This window comes from Saccopteryx bilineata, chromosome 2 (assembly GCF_036850765.1).
Source record: "Saccopteryx bilineata isolate mSacBil1 chromosome 2, mSacBil1_pri_phased_curated, whole genome shotgun sequence".
Lineage (NCBI taxonomy): Eukaryota > Metazoa > Chordata > Mammalia > Chiroptera > Emballonuridae > Saccopteryx > Saccopteryx bilineata.
Genome location: NC_089491.1, coordinates 80,674,681 through 80,684,546, shown reverse-complemented (window position 1 = coordinate 80,684,546; position 9,866 = coordinate 80,674,681). Strand labels below are relative to the sequence as shown.

At 39.3% G+C, this 9,866-nt stretch overlaps 1 non-coding gene and 1 pseudogene across 1 annotated transcript; both read left to right on the top strand.

The window, feature by feature from the left end:
* Positions 1 to 5,316: 5,316 nt before the first annotated feature.
* On the top strand, positions 5,317 to 6,547 carry LOC136322249 (nascent polypeptide-associated complex subunit alpha-like; annotated as a pseudogene).
* A 2,622-nt stretch (positions 6,548 to 9,169) lies between these two features.
* LOC136327866 (U6 spliceosomal RNA) lies at positions 9,170 to 9,276 on the top strand. The gene has a single exon (XR_010729926.1). It is a non-coding gene; the product is annotated as a U6 spliceosomal RNA (small nuclear RNA).
* Positions 9,277 to 9,866: the final 590 nt, after the last annotated feature.

Below are 9,866 nucleotides of genomic sequence, written 5' to 3'. Positions count from 1 at the left end.
GTAAATAAAGATTAAACTCTGCTTTTAAAAAATAAAATAAGCCTCACCAGGCAGTGGCACAGTGGATAGAGCATTGGACTGGGACGCAGAGGACCCAGGTTCGAAACCCCAAGGTCATTGGCTTGAGTGCAGGCTCATCTGATTTGAGCAAGGCTCACCAGCTTGAGCCTAAGGTCACTGGATTGAGCAAGGGGTCACTTGGTCTGCTATAGCTAGCCAGTCAAAGCACACATGAAAAAGCAATCAATGAAAAACTAAGGTGCTGCAACAAGGAATTGATGTTTCTCATCTCTTTCCTTCCTTTCTGTCTGCTGTCTCTCTCTGTCTCTGTCACAAAGGAAAAAAAAGAAAAATGCCTGAACTTTGGTCATGTGGTGGGTAAAGTGTCGACCTGGAATGCTGAGGTTGTGAGTTCAAAACCCTGGGCTTCCCAGTGCTCCCCCGCCCCTCACTTTCTTTCTCTCTCTCTTCCCTCTCTAATATCAATAATTAAAAAATTTAAAAGATAATAAAATGAGATAAAATAGCAAATATTTAACTACTGAATTTTAAGACAACTGTGAAATGGACTGCTATGCTATATTAATATTAATGTTGAAAATATTTTTATATGGAAAAGTGCAGACTAAAAAATAATATGCACAGATGATTTGCTTTATAAATTACTGTGAATAACCTGACCAGGCAGTGGCGCAGTGGATAGAGTGTTGGACTTGGATGCAGAATACCCAGGTTCGAGACCCCGAGGTCGCCAGCTTGAGCACGGGCTCATCTGGTTTGAATAAAATTCCACCAGCTTGAGCCCAAGGTCGCTGACTCCAGCAAGGGGTTACTAGGTCTGCTGAAGGCCTACGGTCAAGGCACATATGAGAAAGCAATCAATGAACAACTAAGGTGTTGCAACGCGCAATGAAAAGCTAATGATTGATGCTTCTCATCTCTCCGTTCCTGTCTGTCTGTCTCTGTCTATCCCTCTCTCTGACTCACTCTCTGTCTCTGTAAAAAATAAATTAAAAAAAAAATTTTAAATAAATTACTGTGAATAATATTTATATGCCTATGTACTGTATATGTATAGAAAAGCACTGCTACTAAGATTAATGAAGTATTGGAGAATTTATTTTCTTCAATTTGCTTAATTGTATTTCCAATGAACAAATATAATCATCAGTAAAAAGCTTTTATAAAATGTTTCATAAAGAGTATACATTGCTATAAGTTAAAAACATAAGTCTATCAGAAGTATACTGAAAGAATGAAAAGTAAACAGAACAGCTGGATTGCTGCTGGTAAGGAAGCTTTGCTCTCTATTTAGGAGAATCGCAAGCGACTCCCAGTGGATTGGAGTTTTCTCTGTCAATATAAGGATGTATGTATCCTTGTGACCGTCATCTCTTTATTCTTAAGCCAGTGGAAAGAGAACAAAGCAGTTAGAAGAAACTGATAAGGACCTATAACAGATCAGAGGGGCAAGGGGAACTAAGAAAACTAAGCATCAATTAACTCTTGAAGTGATTTTTTGTCGCAAGAGCATAGTCTGAACTTGATGAAGCTAAAGAAAAACCTTATTGAGCTCATATTACCAGAGGAATTTTGAGACTAAATTGACCTCAAGTGTGAGGACCATCTTGGCAGAAGACCTTTTATAAGACTTATATTTAGGGTCAATTACAAAGAAGGCTTCCTACTTGGTCTCGGCATAAAACCAAAATATGATCTATTTTGAAATGTGGTAAAAGTATGTTTTCAATAAAATCTGCCTGAAATTTTGTATCTAAACTTAGTATTTTTAGCATTAGCCCTATGTGTCTTTTTATATTAGAGAGAAGAAGGATATAAAAATGTGTTAAGCTTCCTCTTCGTTAACCTTTCCTGTGACTCAAGTCCAGTTGTTTAAACAATGTCACCCTAATCAAGGTAACACCAAACAATTTACAGCTATGAAACCCAAAGGAATAAACAATGACCAGAAGGCTGAATTTGAAACCTAAAGCTATAGAACATCAAACCCAGCAAAACTATTAAGCCCATGGTTAATGTGTAGGTGACTTTTATAAGATTGGGCTATTATTTTTAGATTTTTGGCAATATCTTGTTATAGCATACAAATGATCATTCCCTAATAAATCTATAAGCGATAACCTTTCAAGTGAGTCTTTTCTACCTAAAGACATCACAACTGAAAATTAATTCTTAGGACTTCTTCTCATTATAACAATTTAAACAAATGTAAGATATATTATTTGCATTACATTGTTTGCTAAATGCTTATACTGGCTGATTTAATTCATAACATACTATATAGTCAAATTCAAGATTGGCTGCCAGATATGAACCTTTGGCCTCATGAAGGATGAATTGACCTGAAAGCTTATCAGATCTACTCATGTATACATTTTTAGCCCTCTATAGAAAATATATATATAGAAGCTTACTATTTGACACCAGTTCTCCTGTACTTTCTTTGTATCCTGAATCTTATTGTTGACTTTTTCTGGTGTGACACTGATTTGTGAACTTAACTTTGGATTCTAATTTTAGTTTCTTTGGGTTCTCATGTTTAGGATTCTACCTTTGCCATTTTTCTTAGCTTTTGTTTTATCCTGAGCTTGTGTCTCAATTCAAATTCCTAACCTTGTTACCCCTCAAGCTCCACCCACACATCTCTTAAACCGAGATATTATTTCCTATGTCCTAGAGACTGAATCCACAGGGGGAACATTAGGTAAGCTAGAAAAGCATCTTTTTTAGTCTCTAGATATAATTTCTTCTGAGGTGGAAGGTCCTCACATAAAAATCAAAATGTGTTCATCCAAAAATCATTGTGCAAGAGTTATCTGTTCGTGCAGGTTTCCCCCCCAAGATGTCAAGAAGAATCTGCTAACCTAGTTGCCATCTCTCAGTCAGAAAAGACTTCCAGGTTATACACACTTGAGACCTTTTATTTAATGTTCATCTCCTCATTTACCGCCCAGATACAGACACACTTGCTTCAATAGCTGTCTGGTTCATGGATAGTTTATTAGAATGAAATGATTTTCTTGTACCTTAGTTCTGTTCTAGTATTGTTTCACTATTAAAACCTTTCTGAAATCCTGGCTGGTTGGCTCAGTGGTAGATAGTGTCAGCCCGCAGGTGTAAGTCACAGGTTTGATTTCCAGTTGGGGCACACAGGAGAAGCAACCATCTGCTTCTCCACCTGTACCCTCCTTCTCCTCCCACAGCCATGGCTCAAATGAGCAAGTTGGCCCCAGGCACTGAGGTTGGCACCATGGCCTTGTCTCAGGTGCTAAAATAGCTCAGTTGCTGAGCAACAGAGTAGGGGCCCCAGATGGGCATAATATCAGCCCTAGATGGGGGTTGCTGGATGAATCCCAGTCAGGGTGCATGCAGGAGCTATCTTTCTGCCCCCCCCCCCCCCGCCTCTCACTTGGTAAAAATAATTAAATAAATAAAGTAAAACCCCTCTGAGCCTGGGCTGCAGTAGTGCAGTGGATAAAGCGTCAACCTGGAACGCTGAACTTGCAAGTTCAAAACCTGTGCTTGCCCTGTAAGGCACATACGCCAAACAACAAAAAACTAAAGTGAGCAGCTCTGAGTTGATACTTCTTGTTCCTTGCCCCTCTTTCTTTCTCTTTAAAATCAATAAATAAAATCTTTTTTTTTAAGTGAGCGGAGGGAAGATAGATAAACTCCCACATGCTTTGCAACCACGATCCACCTGGCAACCCCTTGTCTGAGACTAATACTCAAATCAGCCAAGCTATCTTCAACGCCTGAGGCCAATGCTCAGACCAACTGAACAATCCTCAGTGCCTGGGCCGATGCTCAAACCAATCAAGTCACTGGCTGCGGGAAGAGAAGAGAGAGAGAAGGGGAAGAGAAAGGGGAAGAGAAGCAGATGGTTGCTTCTCATGGGTGCTCTGACCAGGGATCAAACCCAGGATTCCTCATACTGGGCCAATGCTCTAGCCACTGTGCCAATTGGCCAGGGCCAATAAATTCTTGAAAAAATTAAAAACTTCTGATTTTGTCACCACCCATTAATCCAGGTAAATTTATATCTGTGAACATGTGAATGCATGAGTCATCAGGCATATGGTTACTTAGCATAAATCTAGTTGAATACTCTTATCTTGTAAGTATATGAATTTGATGCCAGTTTGTTTGAATTATAGTGTTTAATTATTTACACCTATATCATGGACTTAAGAGTTGTTTGCATTACTTAATAATTTAATATCAAAGAGCCTCAGTATAATGCTATCTTTTCAGAAATGCAAATGCTTCGTTTGGTACAATTTGAGAAAATCTTAATCCGAAATAGGTTTCTTATCAGCCTGCCACAATGCCTGAAATTCCACTATTAGGGATTCATAGCTTTGTGTCTTAGAAGGCATTCAAGACACCTAATACAATGTATTAGTGTGTGAGTGTGTATGTGTGTACATACATGTGTGCACACTCCTGTATTATTTCAAAATTAACAATTATCTGAAGATAGTGGAGTTATTATTTTTCTTTTCTTTTTTTTTCTTCTTTTCCAAGTGAGAGGAGGAGAGATAGAGAGACAGACTCCCACATGTGCCCCAACCTGGATCCACCCGGCAATCCCCATCTGGGGCCGATGCTCTGCCCACCTGGGTTCATGCTCGCAACTGAACTATTTTTAGCACCAGAGGCATGGCTCCACAGAGGCATCCTCAGCACCCAGGGCCAATGTGCTCAAACCAATCAAGCCATAGCTGTGGGAGAAGAAGAATGGGGGGGGGGGAAGAAGTAGGGGTGGGTTAGAGGTGGAAAAGCAGATGATCATTTCTTCTGTGTGCCCTGACCAGGAATCAAACCTGGGACATCCACATGCCAGGCCAATGCTCTACCACTGAACCAACCAGCCAGGGCCTATTTTTATTTTCTTTACATGTTTTCATATTTTCAAAATTTTCTACAATGACTACATATACTTTTATCATCAGAAAAAAAAATGCTATAAAACATTTATGTGCCCAAAAATAGTAAAAGCTAAAGTTATTCTCAGCAGGTAGCATGTTATTGAATATATTTTTCAAACTTTTTATATTAATGCCAGATAACTGGAAGCCAGAATTCTTCTAAAATAGGTATAAGATCCCCAAAGGAAGTAAATCCTGATTTGGTAATGTTCTGTTCTTAAGCAGAACACATCTTTTTGTAACACATTTCACATAACACATTCTTTTGTATGTATCAAATATTATGCTAAGATATTTTTAAATTAAAAAGTCCTGGTTCTCATTCTCTTTCTGACACTATCTTGACTCTACATTCCCTAAACAAAATGCCGGTGAAGCCACCAGAACCGTCCCTGCTACAGAGCAGGAGTTGCCATGGCCCTAGACTGAGACAGGGTCTGGTACAGAATCATACAGTGACTAATCAACACCAGAGCTCCAGGAACAATCTTCCACACAGGCAACCACGCAACAAGCCCAGCTGACATCAGTAGCTGAAATGGATGAGGAACTAGTAAGTAAAGCAAAACAGAAAAGATTAAAAAGAAGGCATGGGCCTGACCGGGTGGTGGCGTAGTAGGTAGAGCATCGGACTGGGATGCAGAGAACCCAGGTTTGAGGCCCCGAGGTCACCAGCTTGAGCGAGGGCTCATTTGATTTGAGTAAAAGCTCGCCAGCTTGAGCCCAAGGTCGCTGGCTCCAGCAAGGGGTTACTCGGTCTGCTGAAGGCCCGCGGTCAAGGCACGTATGAGAAAGCAATCAATGAACAACTAAGGTGTTGCAATGCGCAACGAAAAACTAATGATTGATGCTTCTCATCTCTCCGTTCCTGTCTGTCTGTCCCTATCTATCCTTCTCTCTGACTCTCTCTGTCTGTGTAAAAAAAAAAAAAAAGAGAGAGAGAAATATATTTTTTAAAAAAAGAAGCCTGACCCGTGGTGGCGCAATGGATAAAGCGTCAACCTGGAAATGCTGAGGTTGCCGGTTCGAAACCCTGGGCTTGCCTGGTCAAGGCACATATGGGAGTTGATGCTTCCAGCTTCTCCCCCCCTTCTCTCTCTCTGTCTCTCCATCTCCTCTCTAAAAATGAATAAATAAAAAATAAAAAAACATGCCTCATGTTAAAAAAAAAAAAAAGGCATGGTAGGCTATGTCCAAACTGGTTCTTTGACAAGTTACAGAGGTTACTATGGTCACTATTAGAAAACCTAGGAATATTCTCTTTGTCATCACCAAACCAGATGTCTATGAGAGCCCTGATTCACATACCTACATAGTTTTGGGAGAACTAGGATTCAGGATTTAGCCAAGATAAATCAGGTAGTAACTGTTGAGAAGTTCTAAGTTCAAAGTGAAGCTGTCCCAAACATTCAAGAAAGCACATAGACTCCAACCGTAGAAGCAGAAGATGAAGAAGAGGTTGATGAAACAGGTGTGGAAGGTAAGGAATAGAACTGGTCATGTCACAAGCACATGTGTCCAGAGCAAAGGTGGTCTGTGCCCCAATGAAGAACAACAGCAATGATATAGTAAATGCTATTAAATTAACAATGTAACCAAAAAAATTTAACAATGTAACCATCTAAAAAGGATGACCTTTCTTTGGTGTTTCAAAAGAATAATTGTAGCTTGGTTTAAAATTTGTACTGTTTCTATCATTAATAAAGTTATGGCTTCTTGTGGGATGAAAAAAGAATCCGGAAAAGGCCAAAGATAAACTTATTTTTCCAATATCGCCCTGGCCTTCCATGGCAGGATTCATGCAGAGGGACTTTTTAATAGACAATATAAGTAGTATTTCTAAAAATATTTCAGAAAGAGAAAGTGTAAGACAGACCCATATTAGATTGAAGTTTACCCCATTTTTATGGTATAAATTATTGAAATTTAACTTAAAATAATTAAGTTATGTTAAGCATTATATGATATCTAGTCGCATCAGCTTCTGATCCTTCTCAATGTCAGGTAAATTTATCCTTAATTTCACGGAAGTTCAGGGATTAAAGAAGAGTAGGTTCTCCACAGGTAGCTGATTGTCTATTCCATTTTCAGGTATATTTACAGAGAATTGACTTGTCATCCTTTCACTGTTTGTTCATTCATTTACTCAAATGTAGGATTAGGCAAAAGTAAGTTTACAGTTCATATGGAAAATAATAAAAACAATACTATAAAATAAGTTGTGTTTTGTGTACTCACAACTGTAAACCTACTTTTTTGTCCCACATTGTATTTCATAAGCAATGTCCTAGGCATATACTAAATTTGTGATAAGGTTACTGTAGTGAACCAACCAGACATGGGCTCTCCCCTCATGAAGCTTAAACTCTTGTGTGTTCCTGGTATGGATGAAAAAAGGGGTCCTCATGTGATGATCTGATCAAAAATTCCTGACTGGGCATGCCTGGTATGTTGTCACACCTCCAGCAAGTAATGTCTTTAGTAAAAGACTTATCTTTGCCTTAAGCAATCCCTGTCCATTTCTCGGGCAGATAAGATCTATTTTGTTCACCCTGTTAAAAATGGCTGCTGCCCACATGGGCAGCTGATTGCCTTTTATGCTGGGGGAGGGGCTCTCACGCCAAAAGGTTTTAAAAGGAGCAGCTAGGAGGCCAATTGAAGTGAGTGATCACATTCTTGTAGAGAGGAAGAGCCCATGGTGTGGTAGGGCAGGGAAGCCACATGGACGAGGCAGCCAAAATGGCGGAATGGGGGAAGGAGAAGCCAGTTCATGGAGGAGAAGGAGGTGGGGAACAGAGGTGAATAAGACTGGTGAAGTGGAAGCCTTTGATTCTAGGAAAACTCAGATGAGTCAGTAGATTTGTGAGCGCTGAATGAGTGGGTTTTGGAGCCCAGTGTGTTTGTTTTTACTCTCTTGCCAAGTGCGAATCTAGAATAAAGAAAAATAGACCATCAGCTTTTGGCTCAATTGATTCTTTATGATTGATCTGAATCAAATCTGAACCTGCATTGGCCAAGTGGCTTTAATGGCAGCCACAAATACTGGCTTTACACTATTATTTCTGTGCATCTAGGTCCCTGGTCGGCAAACTGCAGCTCACGAGCCACATAAGGCTCTTTGGCCCCTTGAGTGTGGCTTTTCCATAAAATACCATGTGCGGGCGCTACCTCAATAAGGAATGTACTTACCTATATAGTTTAAGTTTTAAAAATTTGGCTCTCAAAAGAAATTTCAATCGTTGTACTGTTGATATTTGGCTCTGTTGACTCATGAGTTTGCCGACCACTGACTAGGTTAACAAACCTTTGATATGCCTCTTTTCAGACTCTTCTAAAGGAAGACCACCCTCAAGAGAGCACATAATCTTAACCTGTCTGATCCCTGACTTGCTTTCTTCCACTTTCATGTAGTCTTTCTACATTCCTTTCTTAATTTTAAATGTATCAAATAAACTATAAACTGTTATTTTTAGAAGCATTTTTTTTTCAGTCTGTTGAGATCTTACTTCCAGACATATACGCTGCTTGATTCAAATTTTTAAAAAATTCTCTACAGGTTTGGACATTCTATGTCGACACTGGGATACCACCCTTACCAACTGTATCTCTCTTTTTTTGAGATATAATTTACACACCATAAAATTTACCCTTTAAGATATAAATTGTATCTTAATTCATTTATTCATCTATTTATCGGTTGACCTAAAAATAGAAGGCCAAAAAGTGAGAGGCAACAAGCATTAGAGATCCGAAAGAATAACTATTCAGGAATCACTGATCGCCTGACCTGTGATGGCACAGTGGATAAAGCCTCAACCTGCAACCTGCAATGCTGAGGTCACTGGTTAGAAACCCTGGGCTTGCCCAGTCAAGGCACATACAACAAACAAGCAATGAACAAATAAAGTGAAGTAACTATGAGTTGATACTTAATGCTCCCTTTCCACTCCTCTCTTTGTAAAATCAATAAATAAAATATTTTTTAATAAATTTCTTTTAGATTTTATTTATTCATTTTTAGAGAGAGAGCGAGAGAGAGAGAATGGGGAGAGGAGCAGGAAGCATCAACTCCCATATGTGCCTTCACCAGACAAGCCCAAGGTTTGAAACCTCAGCATTACACGTCAACGTTTTATCTACCGCACCACCACAGATCAGGCCAATAAATAAAATCTTTTAAAAAAAAGAAAAGAAAAACTGTTGAAAAAAATAAAAGGGTGCTTGCTTCGGCAGCATATATACTAAAATTGGAACGATACAGAGAAGATTAGCATGGCCCCTGCGCAAGGATGACATGCAAATTCGTGAAGCGTTCCATATTTAAAAAAAAAAAAAAAAAAGGAAGAACTGATCCAGGTAGAAACCCAAATAGTATTTCAATTAGGAGGTAAAGCAAGGGATATTTATTAAAAAGGGAAGGGGAATAATTACATGAGTAGAAGGAATGAATTTCTATGGTCTTAAGAAGTTAAGGAAGGACTTTCTATAGGTGCAGATAAGCTAACCTAGTGATGCTAATGCTAAAGAATGTCTTTAATGTTCAGATCTGGTATTAATAACACAATTGTTTGAAATACAGTGCTGTTTTCAGCCCAGTCCGAAGGTTATCTTGCCCAGTTTCAACATTACAAAGTTTTGAGTGTTGCAGGAAAACGACCTCATTGGAGGAGACACTCAGATTAATGAAGAAAAGAGAATTTATTAGTAGCTGAGGGAGCACATGAGCCTCGTAGCACCAAAACACGAGCTCCCCAAATTAGATTTTCTTACAGGTTACATACCTTTACATACCCAAGCAATGGGCACGTGATTCCTTTGTTTAAGGTTTCCCAGGACTCAAGGAGAGGGGTGGGGGAGTTTTGGTGAGGTCAGCAAGGGGGAAGGGGTTTCCAGATCACTGGTCGTAGCTACATA